General features: G+C 43.0%; 1 protein-coding gene across 6 annotated transcripts in view; it reads left to right on the plus strand.

Moving 5' to 3' along the window:
- The window catches only part of CNTN1 (contactin 1), a 379791-nt gene that overhangs the window by 126410 nt on the left and 227379 nt on the right, over positions 1 to 26002 (plus strand). For 3 of the 6 annotated variants that reach the window (XM_051850934.2, XM_051850936.2, XM_070049666.1), the window contains one exon: positions 15332 to 15439. The exons of 2 other annotated variants lie outside the window; for them this stretch is intronic. The gene's annotated coding sequence lies outside the window, so the exon portion shown is untranslated. Of the gene's footprint in view, positions 1 to 15063; positions 15253 to 15331; positions 15440 to 26002 lie in introns of those variants that run through there. One more of the 6 variants, XM_008259400.4, reaches the window with a different exon arrangement.

Consider the following 26002-nt stretch of genomic DNA (forward strand, 5'->3'; position numbering starts at 1 on the left):
TAGAATGTTTTTGACCTCTGTTTGAGATAATTTGCTGACTCCATATTTTAAGATCTTCGTATCTTAGGGTGTGTGATGGTCAGTTAGGATATTAAACCATAACTGGTCATTGGTGCTCTAGGATGTTTGTTTTATGGCTGGAACAGGACTTGGCTCCCCAAAACTCATGGGTATGTTTCAAGTTTGAGTCCTTATGTTAAGGGTGGAGACTTGATCTAATCCTGGCCTCTGAGAGGTGGGCCTGGTGGAGACGTGTAGGTCACGGGGGCTGCCCTTACAAAGGTGACTCTCGAGAGAGGGTTGGTTATTTCAACCAAAGTTGAACAATCCCTGCCACAGCTTGGGATTGTTCCTCCATTCTGGCCATATTCCAGCAGACGCAGACTGATGGGCCTGTCCCCTTCTCACCTGTGGGCTTCCAGGGTGTGAGCTAAAGTCAACCTTTTCCTTCCCAAGAAACTCCTCTGGGGTGTTTTTGTGAAAGTAATAAAAAGTTGGGCAGTGCATCATGTTGTAGATCTTCTTGGTGTAGAATGTGTAGTGGGAAGTTGGAATGTGATTCCAAGAGAAGCAAAATACTTTGGAAATACAGTTCTCATCTATCTATGCCATCTATCTAGTATGTGTAATTAAGGTTTGTTAAGACCAGTGTTTATGTCTGCCCTCAAGATTTCTTTCCCTGCAGTTGCCTACCAAGTGTCTGTCAGGTGGAGGTCATGGAGGTGTGGTCTAATGTCCCTACTCGTTAATCCAGTTGTCTGGCCCCACATGTTAACTGCTGTTGCCAGTTGCTTTAGAGATTGGTTAGGTGACTTTCACATTTCTTTTTTTATTTTAATTGCCTATTTATTTTGAAAATCGTAGTTATAAAATTGAGGAAAAGATCTTCCATCCACTGATTCACTCCCCAAATGACCCTGATGACCAGTGGTTGGATAGGCCAAACCCAATAGCCAAGAGTTGCATCTGTGTCTCCCATATAGGTGGCAGAGGCCCAAGTACTTGGGCCATCTTCTCCTGCTTTCCCAGGGCATTAGCAGGAGCCAGATCAGAAGCGGAGCAGCTGAACTCAAACCAGCAATCATGTGGGATGTTGGTATCATGGATACCACTATGTCGCAATACTTGCCCCAACTTCCTCTTCTAACTCAAAGAATTCTAAGTCATTTTTACATCTAGACTTCATTCTCAAAATTGTTTAGAACAGACATCAGATCAGGCAAGGAAGAGATTAGGTCATGTGGCTTGAAACCCTCTTGTATTCCCCGGGAATGAACAGTAATTAGTTTGAAGTGGGCAATTTATATAAATTTGTATTTATGAATGCTAATAAATTTCAGTACAAAAGTTGGTGATCTCTGTATACATAAACACATTACACACCATCCACCATCGTAAGAAACCTCGCTAGCCATTTTCTTCAATTACTCCATAGAATTTTATTCAGCTTCTGTTGCTATTTTTCAGAATTGGTTTGAGGACATCTTAACAGACTTTATCTTTGGAATTAAAATGTAGAATCATGTAACTACTCCGCTGATATCAGAGGAGGTGGTGGTCTGACCTTGTGTTATCTGTGGGACTAGAGGCGCATCCTCTCATTAATTACAGGATGGAGACCTGCTAATGAGTAGAGAGGAGGATAAGACTTAAGCATCAGAAGAGTAAGATTTCAGGGTAGGAAAGGCAGATTGCCATGGTATGAGGGTTGGAGGTCTCATGGCAACTGGAGCACAACGGGCCATGTTTTGTTTTGTTTTGTTTTGTTTTGTTTTGTTTTACCAGTTGTAGAGCTCTCTTTGTGTAGACCCAATTTATCACTAGTATCACATTTCTCTCTGCCAGGAGACATTATTTTAATATTTCTTGTAATTTAGGTTTTGGGAATGAATTGCTTCACCTTTTGTTGGTTGGGAAATGTATTTAACCTGTTTGTTTTTGGTATTTATACTGTTGGATGTTCTCTGAGTCTCTGAGTGTTTGATTTTTTAAGTTCTGTTTTGATCATTTTCAGTCACTATCATTTCAGATATCACTCTCCCATTCTCCCTGCTTTCCCTTAAACGGGACATAACTGCCATTTACCAGTGGATGTTGTTCCAGAATGCTTGGAAACCACCTTCTGTTTTCCTCCTCCTACTTTTCCTGCTCTGCTTCATTTTGAATAATTTGTAGTACACTCTCAACAATTTCACTGAATTTTCCCTCCATTGTGTCAAGTATACTGGTGCATTACAAGAATTAAAAGAATTCTCAATTTTTATTGTCACCTTGGTTTATTCTGCCATTGCCATTTGCCTTTTACGTGAAGTTTCAGTCTCCCAGCTCAAATCCTGCATGACGATCATGCATGTTTTCTACTCTCTGCACTGTATCCTTTAGTATTTTGATTGCTGTCAGTTTATTATTTTAAGTTTTATTTATTTGGGAGATGGGGAAAGAGTTAAATAGAGAGAGGAAGAAAGAAAGAAATACCCCATGCACTGATGCATTCTCCCAAGGCCTGCAGTTGCTGGGACGAGGCTGGCCCCAGTGCTGGGAGCTGGGAGTGGAATCCAGGTCTCCACACGGAGGGCAGGAACCCACTCATCAGAGCCATCCCCTGCCTCACAGGATCTGCACTGAGGGAAGCTGGAGTCCGACACCAGAACTGCGAATCCAACCAAGGCACTCCCGTGTAGGATGCTGGTGTCTTAACCACTGGGCTAAATGCCCATTCCCTAATCACTGTATCTTTAAATCCCCTATCTGATGATTCAAATGTCTGAGCCATCTCTGAGTCTGGTTCAGTTGGTTGCTTTGTTCTTGAAAATGAGTTTACGCTCACAAGCGCGCGCTCTCTCTCTCTCTTTCTCTCTCTCTCTCTCTCTCTCTCGTGTGTGTGTGTGTGTGTTCGTGTGCGTGTGTCTATAATGTTTGCTAAACATTCTGTGTAGAAGAAGAGTAGAGGTTGAACTAAGCTATATTTATACTTGAAAGCAAGCACACACCTTCTCTCGGGTTGTTGGTGCAGGAAAGTAGATCTGTGCTTTTAGTTTTGCTCTTACTTGGGTTATCACCAAAGGGACAGAGGCTTCAGATTTCTCTAGTGTGAGGCCAGTGCTTGGAGAAAAGGTTGTGATGCTGCAGTATTTATTGTTTTAAACTATTACTTGATAATTGTAAGTTTATAAAATGATTGTAATATGGGGCCAGCGCTGTGCCACAGCAGGTTAACGCCCTGGCCTGAAGCGCCGGCATCCCATATGGGCTCTGATTCTAGTCCCAGCTGCTCCACTTCCCATCCAGCTCTCTGCTATGGCCTGGGAAAGCAATAAAAGATGGCCCAAGTCCTTGGGCCCCTGCCCCCATGTGGGAGACCTGGAGGAAGCTCCTGGCTCCTGGCTTTGGATCGGCACAGCTCTGGCCATTGCGACCAACTGGAGAGTGAACCATCGGATGGAAGACCTCTCTCTGTCTCTCTCTGCCTCTCTTTATCTCTCTGTGTAACTCTGACTTTCAAATAAATGGATAAATCTTTAAAAAATAAATAAATAAAATGATCATTATCAATAACTGTGTTTAATGATTGTCTTTCAAAATTTCCAAAAGATTGAAATGGGCTGATACCTGTACTATAGGCTGCCTCCTATAGACCACTGGTTTGAACTAAACCTTTGTGGACAAGGATGACACCAGGTTAAGTTTTGATTCGCAGCTCTCTTCTGTGTGTATTTGTGAAAGACATATGACAGTGTTTCTTTGGCCTTGATTCCGTAAAGTTGTTTTTATTTGTGCCTTGGATTTGGATTATTTTCAGACATAACCATTACTGGGCCATATAATGGTCTCTCAAGCCAAGAACTTTTTTTTTTTTTTTTTTTGACAAGCAGAGTGGACAGTGAGAGAGAGAGACAGAGAGAAAGGTCTTCCTTTTGCTGTTGGTTCACCCTCCAATGGCCGCTGCGGCTGGCGCGCTGTGGCTGGCACACCGCGCTGATCCGATGGCAAGAGCCAGGTACTTATCCTGGTCTCCCATGGGGTGCAGGGCCCAAGCACTTGGGCCATCCTCCACTGTACTCCCGGGTCACAGCAGAGAGCTGGCCTGGAAGAGGGGCAACCGGGACAGAATCTGGTGCCACGACCAGGACTAGAACCCGGTGTGCCGTCGCCGCAAGGCGGAGGATTAGCCTAGTGAGCCGTGGCACTGGCCAAGCCAAGAATTTTGAATCTTGAGAATTTTATCTCAAAAAGATAGTCTAGATCATAAACTAGCCTCATAAATTAAAACCATTATTTCCCTCCTTTAAATCAACTATCTTCTTTTAATTCAAATTTGAATATATTTCAGTAAATGAACTCTGCTCGGAAAGATCCTTATACCCACTTCCCAAAACCAAGTAGTAGTGGTGTTTTCATTGTATTGCTGTGACTCATTAATCTCGTCAACAGATGCCTGCGATGAAATCTTTTCAAGGAAATTTCAGTCACTGGTTTCAAGATAAAACTCCTCATGACAAAGCAGAGTTGGATGCCTTATGCAATAACCTCACAAAAGCAAAGATGCACAAAAGAACTGACTGGTACACTGATATCCCACTGTGAGATCTAGCTTTGGCAGGAAATAAAATGTATTCCAAAGTAAGTGTATCAAAAAGACCTCCACAAAATTCTCATATTACCTGAAAATATTATATTTTAGGTCTTGAACCTGTGTTTAAAAAATAGGAAGCATGTGAATATTAAAAGTCTGTACAAGCTAATTTTTGAAGTATCCTTATGTTTGGAAAATTTTACAGCTTTACAGATTCGTTTGAAATTTCCATGTAAAACAGTTGAGGTGAAACGAATGTATCTCATTCCCAGACTGGGTACCACTGGAGTCCACAGGCAATTTGAAATGCATTATACTTCAATAAAAACTTTTAAATGTTTCTCATTCCATCAGGATTTTGGGATTGGCTATTTTCAAATTTGCGGGAAAATGCCACAAAATGGAATTTCTGTATGAGTTGCACTGAATCTGTATGAAGGTACTTCAAGTAGTTTGTGGAAGATGGAATTAAAAGGTGTTTATTTTACTTCAAAAATGTTTTGAAATCAGTGCATGTAAGCATTCTTCAGAAGTTCATGGACAGTGCATGTTGTTTAAAACACCATATATAGATTTTTTTTTAATTATTAGAAACAGTGACTTGAAGAGCCCTCATTTTCACTGTCGAGGAACGGTTTTTTATTTTTTGTTATTTTTTTCTCTTCTTTATTTTATATGTTGAACTCTTTACTTAACATAGTTATTCATGTATATATATATATAGTTAATTGAAAATAAATCTCAGTAAAAAATAAGAGGGGGAATAAGAGAGAAGGAAGTTTGTAACTGTAAAGCTGTAAAATACCATCTTAATTATTAGTTAAAGTGATTGTATTAAGTGTTAAAGTGAACATATAAATAGGATTAAGTATTAAAGACAGCATATAAATAACATCAAATGCCTGGTAATAATAATAGAACTAAAAAAGGACAGAATGTCCAGTATGGGAAGCAGTCCACACAGCAGATTCATAGAATGACAAAAGTTTTAAGCAACACTCTGACATCAGAATCAGCCCTTACGGCACTTGGATGTGGCTGAAAAACCCATGAGAGCAATTCAGGCATGGAAAGCCAAGACACTGGGGCAAAAAATGTCCTACATGAAGGATCTCTGTGAGTGAGACCCCAGTGGAAAGAAGGGGCCATCAAAAAAGGATGTACTTTTCTCTAAAGATAGGAGAGAACTTCCCCTTTGCTTATGGCCCTGTCTAAATACTGATGGAGTTTGTGGTCACAAACTTTCATAGCCTTGCAGCTCATGGCAAGAGCCTTGGGTGATCACTGACGTCATAAATAAGAGTGTCGATTTTGTTAAATTAATAACAGGAGTCACTGTGCACTTGCTCCCCATGCAGGACCTCTGTCCTTGATGAGTTGTACAATGAGAATTAACTGCAAAATTTGTTCTCAAACAGTACTTTTTACGTTTTGTGTGTGGGGGATACAAACTTGAAATCTTAGTAAAGAGTTGGTCTTCTGTATATAAAGTTAATTAAAAATGAAGGCTAATGAGGAATGGGATGGGAGAGGGAGTAGAAGGTGAGATGGGAGTGGAGGTGGGAGAGTAGGTATGGGGGGGGGCCAATATATTCCTAAAATTGTATCTGTGAAAATTGTATACATTAAAAAAAAGCTTTAAAATTAAAAAAAAATGCACCAAAATATATTTAGAATTTAATTCCAGTTTTCCATGAACTTTTTGAAGCTGTCTTCTATAAGATGCTATGTATATGAACATTATGGTAACCACAGTGCAAAAACCTATTGTAGACACACACACAAAAAAGAAAATATACAATCTCATAAAATGATCAAACAGTGGTTTGAACCAGTGGAGGTATTAAGCTCTTACCTATCAGTGGTTACCTTGTATATAAATTGGCTAAATTATCAAGAGTGGCTGAATCAGTCTTTTTTTTTTCTAAGATGCAGCTGTGTGCTGCCTACAAGAGAAATGTAGACAGAAAGTGAAAGTACCGAAAACTATATCCCATGTGAATTAAAATCAAAACAGAGCCTTGGTAGCCATAGTGACATTTGATAAAATAGACTGTAATACAGAAACTGTCACAGTAGAGAAAGGAGGTCATCATATATTGATAAAGTGGTCGTTCATCACAAAGATGTATGTGCAACATTTAGCATCTAAATACATAAATCTTACTAGAACTGTCGGGAAGAATAGAAATGCAATAGTAGTTGGAGACTTCGATGTTCTGTCTTCAACAAGGAATGGAGCGTTCAGACGGAACATCAGTAAACACAGCAGACTTAACACTGAAGACCACGTGGACCCAAGAGACATTTGAGCAAGATAATTATTCCCATTTTCTGCTTTTGTGGTTGACAGTTGGATTGTAATTTGTCTTTGTGGTGTCTTCTTTGGATTGAGCTTTATTTGGAGAACTGAACTTCTAATTATAGTGGTTCCTGTCTTTTCCCAGGTTAGGCAAGTTTCTAGTTATTCTTTAAATGAGATTTCTGCCCTTTCTCTTTTCATTTTCCTTCTACAACTCGTTTCATGTGAAGTTGATGATATCACTTCAGTCTGAGAGTCTTTCTTACTTCCCTTTCTTTTATTCTAGTGACTAGACACGTTCACATTTCCTGTCTATGAGCTTGCGTGTTCTTTCTTCTGCTTGATGATACCTGCTAACCATGCTGTCCATGGCATTTTCATTTCAATCATGGTATTTTTCAGCCACAGCGTATTATTTCTACCTCTCTCTTAAACTTCTTGTTTGTGTTTCTTTCCTGAGCTCATTAAGTGGCTATGTTTATTGTGTATTTTGCTAAACATTCTTGAAATAATTATTTTGAATTATATTTCAGGTAATGTGTAGATTTCCATATCTTTGTGATAGTTTATCGGGAAATTGTTGTGTTCCTTTGGTGGTAATGTTTCCTCGGTTGTTTCCTGTTGCTTTGTGTTGATGTTTGCCCATGTGATACAACAGTCTGCTCATCTAAGGAAATGCATTCACCTGTGGGTGGGTGATTCCAGCTCTTATAATGGTTGTGGCGGTGTAGTCACCATCCATTTCTGCCAGACATAATGAACACTGGTGAAAATTGTGGTGGTCTCCAGTGGCCAAGTCTGCCACAGCAGTGAGATTATTGATTTATTGATTATTGATTATTATTTGAGATTATTGATGAAGAAGGCTGAGGTTCTCCTAATCTCCTCTCACAATAGCCGTGGCCTGACTGGTGCTCGATATCTATTTTGTATCCACAGAGCTAGGTCCTGGAGCATGGGATGTGTGGTGGGTCAGTGGCTCTGGGGTGCAGAGTGTTGATAACTGTGATGTTCAGGATGCAGGTACTCCCAGTGCCGTGCAGTTCATGTTGTGCCAAGTGTATTTGCTCATAGAACAGTCACAGAGCTGGGGTGTGGAGTGCAGGTGAGTGCACAGCTATTTTTGCTCTAGCACTGTGGGGGTGCAGACCAGCTCTGGTGGTGTCTTCATTGCCTGTGGCACCCTAGGGCTGGGATCTAGAGCATAGCACACAAGCACAAGCAATGGCTCCAAGGATCCCAGTTCTGGCGTGCTCACTGCCCGTTTGCCCTGATGTCTGGATGATCATGGAGAGAAAGCCCAGAGCACAGTTATGCACAGAGCAGTTGCAGCTTCAGCGCCTGGGACACAGTGCTGGTGGTTCTAGCATCTGATGCTTGGGCATTCCTGGGGACCTGTGCAGCCAGGGTTCAGGGTGCAGAACAAGGTGGGGTGGTCATGATGCCAGCATCCTGGCGCTGTGTGGTTGGGACTATGGCCACCCAACTGTGGCTACTTCTGAAGGAGGGAGCACAGCACCATCTGTTTCTCTGGTTGTGTGTGTCAGGGACACCTGGCAGTGATGGCTGTTGGTTGTATTTCCCAGCCCCGAGCTGCCCATGGGTTGGCTCAGAACTGGACTCAGGCCAGCATCCTCTGGCCGTCTACCCCACAGTGAGCCTATCACACTAACTCCTTCCAGCCCTGGGCGAGGGAGGTTTCACAAGTGGCTGACTTGGTTCCGCCCTCTCTCCTACCTCTACTTTCCCCGAGCCCGGGGGCCCCATGGGCGCATGCCTTACTGCCCCTGTCTCCGCCAGTCTGTGCCTTAGGACCTGTCAGACCTACCTGAGTAGCACTCCTGGAGTGAGGGGAAGGCCCCCTGCCCTCATGTCCCCCAGACCCTACCTGAGACCCCTTTTGTGCTGTTCAGGAGCCTTCAGTTAGAACTTGAGCCCAAGTCACTCAGTCTCCACGGGCCTACCCCTGGCACAGCCCCTCCCTTCCCAGCCAAGCTGATCTTTGTGGTGGGTGGAATGGAGGGGGGAGGGTCCCAGGAGGTGCCTTGAGCTTGTCAATCCACTCTTTTTACTACAAAATCCCTGTGAGGGGCCCATGCCCTCGATTAAACCTGACCTGTTTGTTTTCTGCGCAAAAAAAAAAAAAAAAAAAAAAAAAAAAAAAAAAGGTTAAAGCTGTCAGTGTCCTCTGAAGAGCAGGCACTGGGAACCAGGTTTACATCTATCTCTGCCACCCTGCTGGCCAGCCCTAGACTCCTCTGGAATGCTCTCTCCAGCCTCCTTTCTGTACTATCTTCCTCCACGTTTCCCTGCCCTCTGTAGCTGTCCATTCTTAGTTGGACCTCAAGCACTCCCAGAGCTGTTTTTGTTTATGTCCCGTTGCTCTTGTTTGTGGGAGAGAGAAAGCTGCTTTGTCCTTCTCTGCTGTCTTGCTGAAGTCACTCCACAGTGAACCATCTTAAAAGAATTACCTGTAGGTGGAGTCATACTTTTCAAATCCTCAGAAAGACTAAAAGAACCAAGTTGTGTGCAGACATCGACTGTTGAGGAATAACGAGACAGGTCTAAACTGCCTTGCGACTGAAAGTACATTTAGGCTGTATTGCAAATATTGGAACTTGTTACTGGAGATGATAAGTAGGATGTAATTCTAAAAGCTCTTTCCTAACGGGTGTCTGGAGAGACAGGCTGGCGTATTCCCAAAGCTGTTGGGTGACTCTCAAGGGGAAGAGCCGGTTGCTCACATCTCTTGAGTCAGAGTTAAATACGCCTTTCTTCAAGGAGAGCTTACAAAGAAAGACTGCCTCTTGTACAGTAACCACACGTAAATATGATTAAACAGGGATTACTGTAATCATTTGTAATACTTTAATAAATCTCAGACTTGAAATTATAATTTTCAATTATACCTGTAATTGTTAGTAGTGTTCTTGGTAACCTCGTTTTCTATGGTGATTCAATTGCAATTAGGTCATTTTCATGAAACCTGGGGAATTACTTGGGAATACTGTTATCTGAAAGCTAATTGAAATATGAGAGGAAATATCAGGTATTTTAATGGGGAAGGAATCCTTTAATGTTACATGGATGTGTTTGCTACCCATTCATTACCATTATTTATTTTTATTTTATGATATATTTATTTGAAAGGCAGAGTAAGAGAGAGAGAGAGAGAGAGACGGAGAGAGAGAATATCTTCCATCTGCTGGTTCACTCTCCAAATGGCCACAACAACTAGGGCTGAGCCAGGCTGAAGCCAGGAGTCAGGAGCTTCGTCTGGTCTCCCACATGGGTTCAGTGGTCCAAGGACTTGGGCTGTCCCCCACTGCTTTCCCAGGTGCATTAGCAGGGAGCTGGATTGGAAGCAGGGCAGCTGGGACTCAAACCAGTGCCCATACAGGACGCCAGTGCAACAGGCAGGGGCTTGACTCCATATGCCACAGCACTGGCCCCACCACTATTTATTTCTTCTTCTTCTTCTTCTTTTTTTTTTTAAAGGCAGAGTTATATATATATTGAGAGAGAGTGAGCGAGCTAGAGGTGTCTTCCACCTGGTTCACTCTCCCAAGTGGCAGCAATGGCTGGAGCTGGGCTGATCCGAAGCCAGGAGCTTCATCTGAGTCTCCCACACGGATACAGGGGTCCCAAGACTTGGATCATATTCTGCTGCTTTTCTAGGCCATAGCAGAGAGCTGGATCAGAAGTGGAGAAGCTGGGACTGGAACCGGTGCCCATCTGGGATGCCAGCATTGCAGGCAGTGGCTTTACCCACAATGTCACAACATCAGCCCCTATTTTTCTTCTTTATTTAATGGCGTTTCCTTCCTGCTGACCAGAGAGATGTTTTAAATAGAGTTGAATAGTTTTTAAAAATAGAATAGTTTTTTAAAAAATAGTTCAGAATAGTTTTTTTTAAATATTTATTTATTTATTTGAGAGCGAGAACAACAGACTGAGATACAGAGATGTCTTCATTTGCTGGTTTACTCCCCAAATGGCTGCAAAGGTCAGAGCTGGGCTGATCTGAAGCCAGGAGCCAGAAGCTTCCTCCAGGTTTCCCACGTGGTTGTAGGGGCCCAAGGACTTGGGTCATCTTCCACTGCTTTCCCAGGCCGTTATCAGAGAGCTGTATTGGAAGAGTAGCAGCCGGGACATGAACCGGCATTCATATGGGATACTGGCACTGCAGGTGGAGGCTTAGCCCACTATGCCACAGCACCGCCCCAGGATTGATTTTAATTCTGGTTACCCTTTTGGAAAGGATAATAGAAACTGAAGTAGGGGAAGTTTCCAACTATAAAACCTTCTTATCTTGCTTCCTTATATTATTTCTTTTCTTAAAGATTTTTTAAAAATTTATTTGAAAGGCAGAGATGGGGAGACAGACAAAGAATCTTTTATCCACTGGTTCACTTCCCAGATACCCACAACAGGCAGGGGTAGGCCAGGGAGAAGCCACGGGCCAGGAACTCTGTCTGGGGCTCCCATGTAGGGGGCAGGAGCCCTAGTGCTTTGGCCATCATCCACCGCCTTTTAAATGCGTTAAACAGAAAGCTGGGTTAGAAGTGGAAGGTAACCGGGAGTTTAGCAAGATACTCTGCTAGCATCCGGAGTGACGGCTAAACCGCTGTGCCGCAGTGCCTGCCTGCGATTCTGTTTCTTCTCCTCACTTGCTAGTAGTTCAGATGTGTAGATAGCAAACAGAAGCAGGAACACAATGTGTGTCGCACACCCGGTGTGATAGGTAAAGCTGTGTGTGCCTGTGGGCCTCCGTACACCGCTGTCTCGTCAGACACAACTTTCCTGTCCCGAGCAGAGACTGCAGACCGCTGGGTTTGGGGTTGACATCTTCCCCAGGCCTGTCACTCCAGCTTCTGTGTGTCTGTGAGGGTCTCCAGACAACCCATGATGAAGTCACACCGTCTTCCTCGTCTTTGAATCCGACACGACTGGCGTCGTGGTAAGGGAGTTCTCCTGTCCTTTCCCTCCTTGTGCTGGGCCAGGAAGCTCTCTCCAGGTTGATAGTTGAAGCTCTGCTTTATGCTGCTCAGTGATTTCTAAAAATTCTGCTGAAGTTTGAGAGAGTCTAATAAGTGCAGACTTGTGTCTTAGGGAACTCAAATTCTCGCTTCCTGCTTTGTTCTTTTTATTTAAGAGCTGAACCATTTCAGGCTGTTCCCATCGGTAAAAATGGGACGATAGCATCTTTATAAATTAGCTCTGTTCAGTTGTATTATGTAGAATACCATATAAGTTTGGAATGAAACAACAAGTGTTCATTCTTTTCCATATTCTAATTCGGTCTTATTTTTTTTTTTAAATTAGTCATGACGAGTCAAAGTTTATTTTTATAGAAAACTGGCCACTTGTGGGTCTTCCTGGACATGAAAAAGCAAAGAAATGGAGAGCAAATGTCTGTTAGGACTGGTTCTGGGTGTGGTCGGCAGCTGTGGTAGAAGAGACTCTGGGGAGGAACTGAGAAACCTGAGAAACCCCGGAAGGGACTTCAGCTCACCCGCTTGGTCTTCTTTCTCTGAGCATGGCTTTTAATTGGCTAAGATGGAAATACAGCTACTTAATTGATAAGGGCTTTGTGGTGATCAAGTTAAATCAGTTGATTGAAGAACTAAGATATGTGTAGCTTAATAGATGTCACAGATTTTACAAATTAAACATTAATTAGACATGTTTGGGCTTTGTTTTATTCCCAAATTTGATTCCTTTTATTGACTCTATTTGCATTACGGAGTGCAGTCCGTGTTTATACGCATTATAAACTCAAAATGTTGGAGAGCGTCTTGATCTGTGAAGAGATCAGATTTGTCTAATGCAGCCAGCCCTGTTTTCCATCCATTTGAAAAGATCGGGTGAGTGTTTTCCTCAGGCAGAGCCAGACTTCTGGAAAATGGAACTTAGTTCTTTATTACAGCTGTGGGCTTTGTTTTATCTGCAAGTGCCATCATCTCCATTCACGGCTTGCTGACTGTCCTGCCTCGGATTCCTTTGGGACTTACTATCTCCATCGTGTTTCTCTTGCTGTTTCTTTTTCTGTTTTGCTATTCCTAATCCTGGTCTATTCTAAATCGGTAGTGTGTGTGCATGTTCATAGATGTGTGTGCGTGTGTGTATGTGTGTGCATGTGCATAGATGTGTGTGTGTGCGTGTGCACAGATGTGTGTGTGTGTATGTGTTTCCCCATCTGCTAATAATTGATTCTTGAGCTTTCAAGCAAGTGCAAAGTCACCATCTTCATTTTAGACTCAGATTACAGATATTTATATGCAAGAGAAGATACTGGCTTCCCTCCTGGTCACTGTAGGGAGGTGGGCAAAGTTCAGGCTCTTTGCTGCCGCTTGGTTGTGCGTTGTTGAGTGATATCATTACAGGAAGTTTAAATTTCTGATCTTTACATATCTCCTTATTATGTGTTATAATCAGTAATTCATGTTTTCTAAATTGTACTCCATATCCTGCTACCTGATTAGTCCCAACATTTTGAACCTCTTTTATTTTTAAATGAGATGCTCTGTTGGGAAATTGCCCCTCTGGTTGATTAAATTGATAATCTTCCATAATTTTTGAAATTTCCAGTGCCTTTCAATCTTGGATTTAGAGATCAAAGAATATTATTCAGTGAGATATAAATATTATACAATAATGTCTTCTATGAAGCTTACTTGAAGTATATTAGGTTAATGGCAATATTAGTGACTATATATAAGTAAAACAAAATTGGAAGCTACTCAAGGCAAGGCAACATAAATATGTCATAAATAATAGTATGATTAGAAGATTCATACCTCAAATCACCATCTAGAATATTCTAGCATAATCCGTAATGATCAGGTACAGCTGTCCTTTCTGTGGCTAGCAGGGCTTAGGCTTTGCTTGCACTTGGAGGAGAGGCATCTCTGAACTCCATGCGTGTCATGAGGACCCACACCACCATCACAGGTTCATATCAGCTGTCCGTTCATTGACTGAAAAATCACCATGATTCTGCATTCCCAAAGGTGAATCCCTCCCCAGTATGATTGCTAGTCATGTTCTAACATCTATTCTGTGCTCCAACTCCAAGCCACAAACCTGACGGTTTCCCTGTGGGTTACAGGTGGTAAGGTTTGATGACATGGAAACAGCAATCCTGTGTGTGTGTGTGTGTGTGTGTGTACAAGAAGGCTTTGGAATGATAAGACTTTATGCATCTCATTGACCTTAATAACAAATCCTTCAGTGCTTTTGGGTAGAAAAATGAGCCTTAATTCGTTTTATATTCAAGGCACATTGTGAAATAGACTTTCTTTTCCAGATTTCCATATGTTGATTTACATGCATCTCCCACTATAATACTTTTGCAAATAGTGTTAGGAAATTTTAAAATCTTTTCTGAGTTTTCCCCTGATGAATATTAGCATCATTAAGTGCACATTTTTTGTTTGAAAGCCTGCTTTTTCATGCAGTAAAATCAGTGGTATTGGTTGGAAGCTTAAAGTCTGAAAGGAGGAGCTTTGAGAACCACTGACACACCCGTAGTAAGGACATGCATAGACCAAAGCAGTCACTGTTGATGGACACACACCCCCACTATAATGATTTGCAAAAAGGAGACCCCTTCCTCATTTCTGAGGTGGAAAATGAATTGTTTTAAAGTGTTCTCTGCTAGGTTATTCAGATGAGTCCAGGTAAAAATCTCCTAATTCTGTGGGTGTGTATCAGTCTCTCATTGAAAAGAAAAAATCATATAGCCATTTCTCGAACACCAGAAATGGTAAGAAAAAAAATACAACTTGATGGACGTCATGTATAACGTGCAGTATTCAGCCTAAACCTACAGAAAGCATGTCTTTTGAATTAAGAAAGAAAAATGCTGTAGTGTTTCTGTCGATGAGAGTCCAGTTCAAACCTTCTGCAGTATGTAAATGGCACCTCCTCTGGCTGTGCCAGTGTCTTAGCCGAGTGCACGCTGCGGGGTGGGAGGAAGCTGCCTCTGATTTAGGTTGTGATTTTATTTGTGGAAATAAACCAATCGCGGAGCTCCAATGATCTTAGCAATGAGATGATCAATAGCCCATTACTGGATAGAACATCGGCTACAGGAAGTGCATTGAAGATTCTAATGCATGAATTATGCATGCGGTCCTCCTTCTTTAGTCTCCAAACAGAATGACAGGGTTTGTGAAGTTGCCTCAGACAGTTTCTAGCGTGAAGTGACTGCAGTGAAATGCTTAATATTTGCAGGCATAGAAGCAGCATTGACTCGGGCCAGCGGGATTTGGAGGATGCAGATCTTCCCGCTCCGGGCACAGAATGCTTTATTTGAAAGTGTTGCTCTGTCGAGAGCCAGCTTTGCAGTCATCTAACCTGCTCTCCCCAGAAGGTTGGCTGAAGGATGGGAGCGGCTGTGCCTGCTTCTGAGGTCACAGCTTGAAGTCTTTTTAACTTGCTTTCTGCTGCAGGAGAGAGGCGTATCCGGGGATAGCTGTCTCTGCACTTACTCTAATGGCCGCTTTGCAATAGAGATCTTACCCGGAACGACCGGAACGACAGCTAATCCAGCACGGGAGGTAAGTCCAAGGTTTTTGTGCAGGTTAGGTAATCCTAAACCAGAATGTGCTGAGCGCAGCTAAGGGCGGTGCGGAATCCCAGAGCTGACTCACCTCCTCTGGCCAGCCCGGCAGGGCTCCCAGTTGTCATGTTAATTGAGTGGTGACTTTGTTGTACCTGTTTGACGTGTTGGAGGGTAGGGTATTTTAGGTTTCATGCTAAGGCTTTTCAGGAAAGCCGCAGAGCTCAGCCTAGTGTGTCTTCAGTGGACGGAGGACAGCAACTGGGGAGGGCGGCGTGGAGTGAGCTCAGTAAGTGAAAATTACCTCCTTGTGGGCAAGTTTCAGCAGGGTTATGGCATTGCTTTGGCTCGGATCGTTTCCTGAATGCCGGCGTTTCCGAATTCTACCAAAAGATGGTGGGTGAAACCAAGAATGCTCGACTCTCCACCCAGAAATAGAGGCGAGCGCAGAGGTGTTCCAGAAATCCGTGTTGCATGCAAATTCAGCAGATGGAATTAAAACAATTCGGACTCCCTTGTCCTTGAGAAAAGACCTTGTCAGAAAGGAGATAATTTGGATTCTACCTATACGAGTTTTGTTCTTTTCCCTCATTTAAAGGAATGGACAGATGGTGGAGTATGAAATTTACTCCAAAAATGTTATGTTTATTTTTTGATCTTTTAAAAAAAATAAGGTTATGCAACGATAGAACCCACTACATAAGAAGTCAATAAAATTTGCAGAAACTCTGCAGAACTGAAAATAACAGGGCTTTACTATTCTATTTGCCAGAAGTCTTTGTGAATTAAGCTGCTTGCTTAAATGCTTAGGAAATAATTAATAAGTATGCAAATAATGTTCAGCATGATCTGAATTCCTGAACATCTCTTTAGCGTGAGAAGATAGCATTAACAAATATTCGGTAAGAGACTCTAGATAGAGTAAAATTCTACAAGGATGCTTTTGATAGTAAATTTACATTCTTGGTGACTACCTACACATCCAATTATTGTAATAAGTAATTGATAAAATATGTACAATATATTTGTATTTACTTCTTTAAGTATGCTTATTGATAATAAATTCTAAAATGTGATAAATGACTAAGATGGATAATAGATAAGGCCAACTATGCTTTATAAGATTTGTTTAATTTCATTTTGCAAAGGGAAGCACTATGAGAGCAGTGCTGACAAGAGCATGGGCACTGCTTGGCAAGCGTTCCCCACTGCATTTCAGCACACTTGAGAGTGTCACTCCATCACCGGGGTGTGCTGGCTGTGGGCTGGTGCACCGGACTCCAGAGCCTTAGCCTTGAAGAGTGTGTTTCAGTCTTTGCACTACCCAGTGCAGGAATACCAGGCAACGCCCACTGGAGACTTTCCTGAGAGAGCCAAGAGTGGGGGGGCAGGCATCTCCTGTTGCTGAGTCACGGCGTTTAGTTCTGCTCCAGTGCCTCCTGGCAGAGGGGCCATTAACCCCAGCTGGTAACCAGAATCTAAGGGAAGGGAGAACCCAGGGGGACAGAAACAGCGGTGAGTGTGAAAGAGCGCACACTGGATTCTGAGTAATGAGTACACGGGTGCTGCTGCTTGTTGGATGTGGCTGAGGTGCGGGAAGGACAATAAAAGCCTCAGGCTGGGAGAAAAGCTCATAGCAATGGCATTAATGGACTGCATGGGGGAAATTATGGGAACGAAGGGACCCCAGAAGCTCCGCACTTGTGTGCATCTAACCCTCCACGAAGTCCACACCTGTGAGCATCCAACCTCCATGAAGACTGCACCTGTGAACATCCAGCATCCATGGGGTCTGCACTTGTGTGCATCCAACATCCATGGGGTCTGCACCTGTGAGAATCTAACCTCCATAACGCACCTGTGTACATCTAACCTCCATAATGCACCCGTGTACATCCAACCTCCATGAGGTCTGTACCTGAGAGCATCCAATCTCCATGCAGTCTGAAGTCCGCACCTGTGAGATTCTGACTTCCATGAAGGCTGCACCTCAGAGCATCCACCCATGATGCTGGGTGAGACCTCCATGAGGTCTGCACATGTCTACATCTAACCTCTCCTGTCTTCTCCCCAGTTTCAACCCAAGCCATTAATCAGTCTGCTTTCAAATATTTGATAGTCAGATAAAGAATCATTCCTAGATTGTAGGGGGGCAGTCTGGAATATGCCCACTTACCACTTCTCAAAATAGTAATTGTTAATTGCTATAAGCTAGCAAAAAAACCCAGGCAGATTTTGAACACCTACCTGGTTGTAAATGAGGTGGAAGACCAGAATGAGCTCCATAGTGGTCTCACGGCAGGGTATCTGAGTAAGGAGGAAGCGAGGAGACGGACAAGGCTTCCAAGAAGATGTGAAGGGAAAGGGCCTGAAAGGACAACCCAGCAATGCAACATCACATAGAAGATTTCTGAAAGAAAAATGTCCTGAATTTATAGTTGACATGTATTATATATGCCTATTAAAATCAGAATGTAAGAATTCTGAAATATTGTGCTTTTCCAATATTAATATAAGGCTTTATAATCTACCTTAAAAATGAGTTCTAAATTATCTTCTAGTAAAGTAAGAAATCAGTTGACCAGAATATTTTCAAGTGGCAGCTGTAAACGTCCCTCTAGGGAGTAAATTATTATATAGATAAATGGGATTAGTGCTTATAATAAATTAATGTTTATATGTGCATATATGTTATATGTATTATACTTAACAGATTGTGGGAAAGTTATGATTGACTTATGGAGGGTTATGAAGCTTAAAAGCATCTGAAGAAAGATAATATAGCCATTTTTTAAACTTAAATTCCTATACACATTGATTAAATCGGGGTTTATGTTACTGGCTTGACCAGGGCATTTCTGATAGGGTTCCTTAGCATGCGCTGCTAATGAGTTGTAAGCTGTTAACACTGCAGACAGAAAGTAGTCAAGTATGACTGCACAGCAGAATGGTACCAAGAAGGTCATGGTCTTCGCTCCCGCCTTGGAAAAGTGGTGGGTCAGTGCAGTGCCTTCCTAGAACGCGCCTCCGGAGGCGTGCATTTCTGGAGGGTCTTTCTTCTCCTGTGTGTTCTTAGCCCTGGACGCTCAGGGCTGTGTCGTTTGGCTGCACCTACCTGCATGCCTTACCAGTGTGCTCCCTCTTACATAAATTTGTTTTCCACCCATTTTCCATCGTTTTTCATCTCTCCTCTCGCAACACAGATCAGGGCAATAAAGAAGCATTTCTGAAGGTTCTTCCTGGGTGGTTTTGCTGGGTCCTGTGGTTGTGTGAGTACAAAGGAAGTCAAGTATGGGACACAAAGTTACAACGCTGGGGCAACCAACGTATTCAGAAAAGCTGTGCTGTCACCAGGTGATGACATCTGGATCGATTCCATTTCTTAGCTGCTGTGAACTGAGATGCTATAAACACAGGGATACAGAGAACTTTCATATGCTGACATGACTAGATAAAGAAATTGTGTATATACATTATGGGATACTACTGAGCCATAAAATATAATCAAATCCTGTCTTTTTAAAAATATTTATTGAATTTATACAGATGTCATGTATTTCATATATACAGATTTAGGAACATTGTGTTACTTCTCACCCTACCCTCCCTCTAGCCCACATTCTAACCCTTCTTCCTCTTCCCTCTCCTGTTCCTACTCTTAATTTTTACAAAAATCTGTTTTCAGTTTACTTAATACACATAAGGTTAACCCTACACTAAAGAGTTCAACAAATAGTATTTTAAAAAAATTGTTCCTCAACAGAAGAGGCAAGAGTTTTAAACAATCACTGATTCTCAGAATGTCCATTTCTCTCCAATACATTACGTTTTAGTATTCTATTAGTTACCCCAGATCAGTAAAAACTTAGGATAGCTGCCTTTCTGGGACTGCCTTATTTCACTTAGTCTAGTGGTTTCCAGGAAGAAATCCTGTTTTCCTGGTTACTACTCGCTGGATCTTTATTTAGTGGCGGGTTAAGGTTTGGAACAGGCACCAGCAGAACAGAGACAGCTTCTGTGTCTCTAGGCCTGCTGATCATTCACATGGCGAGTCTCCTGCACTTACCTGCCTTGCCACTCCTTCCTGTGGTAGCTACACGTCCTCCTCCTCGTCCGTCTGCCCCTGCTACCCTAACACTTCTTTGTGGGTCCCTTGTAGGTGTGCTGAGCCCCTTTCTCTTGTGATCTGTGAGTGTGGCACGCTGTCTTCAACAGCAGCCATCTGCAGCCCTGTTGTGCTTACCAACCTGTATCAATTCAAACATGAAAAACACCTTCTTAATACTGGTACAAATTAGCAGAAGGAAAAATACATATATCCAGTTCCTTAAATAAATCAGTTAAGGTTTTTTTTACTCATTACTCTTTATTAAACTGTTATTTTATTTCGAGTTGAACAGTTAATTATGGCGGCCAGCACTGTGGTGTAGCAGGTAAAGCCACCACCTGCAGTGCCCGGATCCCACATGGATGCTGGTCCACATCCCAGCTGCTCCACTTCCCATCCAGCTCTCTGCTATGGCCTGGGAAAGCAGTAGAAGTTGGCCCAAGCGCTTGGGCCCCTGCACCCATGTGGAAGACCCAGAAGAAGCTCCTGGATCCTGGATCTTGGCTCCGGGCTCCTAGCTCCTAGCTTGGGATCAGCTCAGCTCTGGCTGTTGCAGCCATCTGGGGAGTGAACCAATGAATGGAGGACCTTGCTCTCTCTCCCTCTCTCTCTTTTTTTATTCTCTCTCTCTCTCTAACTCTGCATTTCAACTCAATAAATAAATCTTTAAAAAAAAGTTAATTCTGAGTGCAGAGATGCAGAGAGGGTGTGTCCTCCAGAAATACGAGTAGACTATGACAAGCTTTCAGTCTTGTGACAAAGTACATACACATTTACACACAAACATAAACATGTACATATATACATACACGTATACACATAGATCTCACATTTTACATATTTTCCTGAGACTGCTGTACTTTGGAGTATGTAATATCTGCTATGGGAAAACCAGCTTCTACATTGCCAAGCAACTAAATCTGTAAGGTGGAAAACCAGTCTTGTCTTTATTTTGGATACTTACTCAAACTGTAAATACCCACTGCAAGTGTTGTTTACTTAATGTCTCAGATATCCAGTAGGCAACTGTATTGTACATCATAATTAAAAAATATCTCTCCTACATTTAGCCTGCTAAATTGAATCGTACTGCCTTCACAAAATGGTGTCCAAGAATACGTTTTTGTCATCTACTGAATGTAAAACTTTGGAACAATGAAGCACTTACAGTTAACCACAAGACTACAAAGAATCTGTTCAGTAGCAGGTGTGGGTAGGGGCATTGTAGCTAGGTGGGTTAAGTTGCCACAACCTGTATCAGAATGCTTGAGTCCTGGCTACATGAGCTTCTAACTCAGCATCCTCATTGCACATGGGAGGCAGGAGCTGACGCCACAAACGTGTGGATCCCTGCTACCCACGTAGGAGATGTGGGCAGAGCTCCTGGCTGCTAGGTTTGCCTTGGCTGTTACGGCTGTAAGGGGAGTGACCCAACTGACGAATGCTATTTGTCTCTTCCTTTATCTCTCCTTCTCACTCTGCCACTCTGCCTTTAAAATAAATCAATGCATCTTAGAGAAAGCAGGCCCCACAGTAAATAGCGCTCTCAGGAATGCATACTTAAAGACAGTAGCTGTAGCATTCAGTGGTGCATTCCAGTATTTTAAATCACCATCACTGAAAGACGTTGAGCACCAACGGACTGGAAGGTGGAGAAGAGTTCAGAGATTGAATGCATCCTTGATCTTTATGCTCTTATTTTCCCTTTCTGCGCTGATATGGTGTGATCGTAAGTTCTTCCTGCAGCTTTTGTTAATGAAGTTCAAGAGGAAAATTGGCTGTGAGAGTCAGTTACAAGAAATGCTAGTTATGCTAACAGATGGAAGGGCAGCAAGGGAGGTGGCTTGGAAGGAATCTGGAGGCAGAGCTGTGCCAGAGAGAACATGGGAATTCAGGCAGATGGAGGATGAGGTATTAGTTGGCAGCAGGGACGCTGGGTGGCAGGCAGAAGTCTATTGAAGAAGTGGTGGATGGGAAGCCAAGAGGTGCATTTGATGGACAAGTAACAAAATAAATAGATCAGGATGAGGTCATTCTGTTCCAGAATACATAGGTAAGAATCGTAGATAACAACTGTCCGAATTTTCCTTACTCGAATCTGAAAAACGACTTTCACTGTACTCTCTGGAAGTGCCTTTAAGTGACACATGAGCGGTGGTCCTCTGGTATAAAACTTGGAGATCTCAGAGATACTTATTCCTGGTGAAATTATCTGTAAAATTATTATGAGCTTAAAACTGTCTTTCTTTCTTTGTTTTGTGTTCCTTGTAATTTGTGTTCTGGCCCTGCGTGGTTAATCTGTGAGCATCTGGCTGGAAAATAATACTGAAATACTATAAAAGTAGACAATGAGAACTTCAGCTGCTCTCACAAGGAGAACTTACCAAACAGCTGTGGAAACCTGGAAGGTAGCATTGTCTTTATAAAAGTGCCCTGTGTTTTCTTTATTAAAATTGACACCATCCTTCAGGCTTTCCTACCCAGCAACAACCATCTTCTTAGGCGATCATCCATCCTTATGAAGGCTCGGTACAATTGGGCAATGGAATTCAGCACTTTTTAAATGAGAGGTGTCATTATACAATAATGCCAAAGTGCCATCCGTGCGCAGTAGTGCTTGTAGGATGGGCTTGGATCAATGCACCTGTGCTCACTGGCCGCAGTGAGTTACGTAGACTGTAAGTGGACAACGTCATCAGTGAGTTACGTAGACTGTAAGTGGACAACGTCATCAGTGAGTTACGTAGACTGTAAGTGGACAACGTCATCAGTGAGTTACGTGGACTGTAAGTGGACAACGTCATCAGTGAGTTACGTGGACTGTAAGTGGACAGCGTCATCAGTGAGTTACGTGGACTGTAAGTGGACAATGTCATCAGTGAGTTACGTAGACTGTAAGTGGACAACGTCATCAGTGAGTTACGTAGACTGTAAGTGGACAATGTCATCAGTGAGTTACGTGGACTGTAAGTGGACAACGTCATCAGTGAGTTACGTAGACTGTAAGTGGACAACGTCATCAGTGAGTTACGTGGACTGTAAGTGGACAACGTCATGTGAGTTACGTGGACTGTAAGTAGACAATGTCATCAGTGAGTTACGTGGACTGTAAGTGGACAACGTCATCAGTGAGTTACGTAGACTGTAAGTGGACAACGTCATCAGTGAGTTACGTGGACTGTAAGTGGACAACGTCATCAGTGAGTTACGTGGACTGTAAGTGGACAGCGTCATCAGTGAGTTACGTGGACTGTAAGTGGACAATGTCATCAGTGAGTTACGTAGACTGTAAGTGGACAGCGTCATCAGTGAGTTACGTGGACTGTAAGTGGACAGCGTCATCAGTGAGTTACGTAGACTGTAAGTGGACAACGTCATCAGTGAGTTACATAGACTGTAAGTGGACAATGTTGTTAGTGAGTTACGTAGATTGTAAGTGGACAATGTCATTAGTGAGTTACGTAGACTGTAAGTGGACAACGTCATCAGTGAGTTACGTGGACTGTAAGTGGACAACATAATTAGTGAGTTACGTAGACTGTAAGTGGACGTTATTAGTGAGTTACGTAGATTGTAAGTGGACAACATCATTAGTGAGTTACATAGACTGTAAGTGTAAGTGGACAACGTTATTAGTGAGTTACTTAGACTGTAAGTGGACAACGTCATTCTGTTGGCAACATGCAGACTTAGCATCAACATTCTCTCCAACGTGTAAGTGCCAGAGTCACATCTGAGAGGTCCTGGCCACCTCCAGGCACGGTGCAGACTGTGGGGATGCATAACATAGGAGCCTTTCCATCAAAGAGTTCGTATCGTAGTGGAACAGATGTATCTACATCATCAGTGACGGTTGATGATGCATCCATGTGATATTTGTATATGCCATCCTCCATACAATTTCAGATCTCTCGAGGTTGGGGAACACACTCATTTATCAATTCAATGAATGTGTATTAGGCCCCTTCTAAGTGCAGTGGCTGTGCTAAGGGAAGTGTATTCTCTGTTTCTACAAACAGCAGTCTGTCTGTAAAAGGAAAGAGCAAACGAAGTTCATCAGAAACAGCTGTTGTGAAAATATGTGAGAGATAAATAGTGTGTGAGCACTGGGCTGTCATCAGTGTTAGGGGAGGGCATTGTAGACACAGCTTCCTCGATGTGGCAAGCCAGGAATCGGCGAGATGCTCTCCAGTGTCCGTGCGCCGTTTCTCGGTGCTGTGAAAGCAATGATGTCCACTGCAGATAGAGGGCGCGGCTTGGCAGGTGCTGAGCGGTCTGAACTCCCACACCCTGAAGTGAAGGAGCTTTCTTTGGGATCTTGAGGATTGCAGTTCAGGAGACAGGCTCAGGTAGGTCTGAGCCAGCGTTCCCAGAGGCAGGAAAAGGGGACGCTCGTGTGGGTTGTTGAATGTTGAGCGAGCATGGGCATGATCGTGGAAGGTCAAGGGGAAATGTAAAAGCGATGTGGAAAAAGTCCGTACAAGACAGCGCACCACTGTCGAGGCCTCTCTGGGGCCTGTTGCATGCAGTAGTTCCTCGGTCTTTCAGGTCACTCCAGATGCCTGAGGTCAAAGGTGAAGGTGACCAAAGTGCACCTTCCAGGTGGCACCTGGAATCCTGCATGGCCCTTACTTCCTGGCAGCCTCTGCAGTCCACTGGGCAGTGGTCTCTCAATGTTACTCTCATTAAAATTTTCCCTTTCTTTACGAAGGAAGCCATCTGTGCTGGGGGTTGAGGTAGTTCTTCTGTGCCTTACCTCATCAGCGTGGTGCGCAGGACGCAGCGTGCCAGCTGCGGCGGCCATTGGAGGGTGAACCAACAGCAAAGGAAGACCTTTCTCTCTGTCTCTCTCTCTCACTGTCCACTCTGCCTGTCAAAAAAAAAAAAAAAAAAAAAAAAAGTCTAGGGAGCTGGGAGAGCTGCTCTCCGAAGACACCCTGAATATCTCTCTCGTTGCAGCTTTAGAAGGTCGATGTTTCTCTCCTTCTAGCTCCCTAATTGTTGAAATCCCTACATTGACAGGTTTCCTCGTCACTGGTCTTAACTAAAGTAGACAGAAGGAGCCAGTGCAGAGTTGTGAATTAATTTCTGTTAAGATGTTTCCCATTAGGAAACAGTCTAGCATGATTTGAAAAGTGAACTATCCATAAACATAATCCAGATTTTAAAAGGAGCTGATTTGCTCAAGTATGGAAAGCATGACTGGTGTGCCAGCACCACGGTGCCATCTGAGGAAACACTTAACATTGGATGCCTGGTGCAGGTACCCAGCTGAAACAGTAAATGTTGCGATTATTAAGGTTTTGAAAATTCATATTATTTCATTCTTGGTTGTTCTGATACGTATGGGTTACTGATAAAATAACTTTAATGCCATTCCCTGGTGAGATGTTTTTAGACTTTCTATGTCTCTTCCAACCACATTCAGACCAACAAGCAGCATGAACCAGGGAAGGCTACTGTGAATGACTGAAGGGTATTTTTTCAACATTTAAAAGTCTAACTAGGCCAAGCAAGAATCACGTGACTGAAGATTGTACAAGCTGGTGTTGGGAAAGACGAGGTCAGCGTGTAGCTGGCCTGATGTACACATGCCAGGCTTGGATGCTGCTTCAGCCACGTCTGCTTCTGAGTGCGGCCTTGACCTCTCTGTGTCTCAGGGACACGCTGGTCACCAAGGCGTGGGCGGCGTCACACCTCATGGTGCACACCCCGCCCCCACCGCAAGTGTATTTGGCAATAGCTTTTGCAAAGTTTATGTTGTCAAAAGCAGTTCAGATGATTGGAATGAGCACAGAGATTTGTTGATGTTGATTAGAAAATTAATGTGGAAGCATTTGTTTTACAACTTGAGAAGTACTGTAAATATTCTAATAAAAACTTCAGTGCCGATGTTAATGGATATTAGAGCTGAAAAGAATTAATATGTGCTAAATGATTTTAAAGAACATTTACTGTGTTTTCAAGCTCCATGAGATAATATCCCTCTGCTTATTACCAGATCCTCAGGATTCAGGCCTTCCCCTAGTGTATTATAAAAATTTGCTACTCTTTGTTGTTAATATGCTGATAATGTCTTGAGCCACATAATTAACTCACAGTACTTACAGGGAAATGGATTATAATCAGATAGTACCAATGATAAGAAAGAATCTCTAAAACCAACGAATGTATTTTATATTGTATTCAGAGTTAAAGGGCAAATTACGCAGTGCAAAGTGTTTAGAGGTAGATGACCTGGGGCCGGCACAGTGGCACAGTAGGTTAATCCTCCGCCCACAGCACAGGATCTGGTATGGGCACTGGTTCTAGCCTGGCTGCTACACTTCCAATCCAGCTCTTTGATATGGCCTGGGAAAGCAGTGGAAGATAGCCCAAGTCCTTGGGCCCCTGCACCCATGTGGGAGACTGGGAAGAAGCACCTGGCTCCCTGCTTTGGATCTGCCCAGCTCC

This window comes from Oryctolagus cuniculus, chromosome 9 (assembly GCF_964237555.1).
Source record: "Oryctolagus cuniculus chromosome 9, mOryCun1.1, whole genome shotgun sequence".
NCBI lineage: Eukaryota > Metazoa > Chordata > Mammalia > Lagomorpha > Leporidae > Oryctolagus > Oryctolagus cuniculus.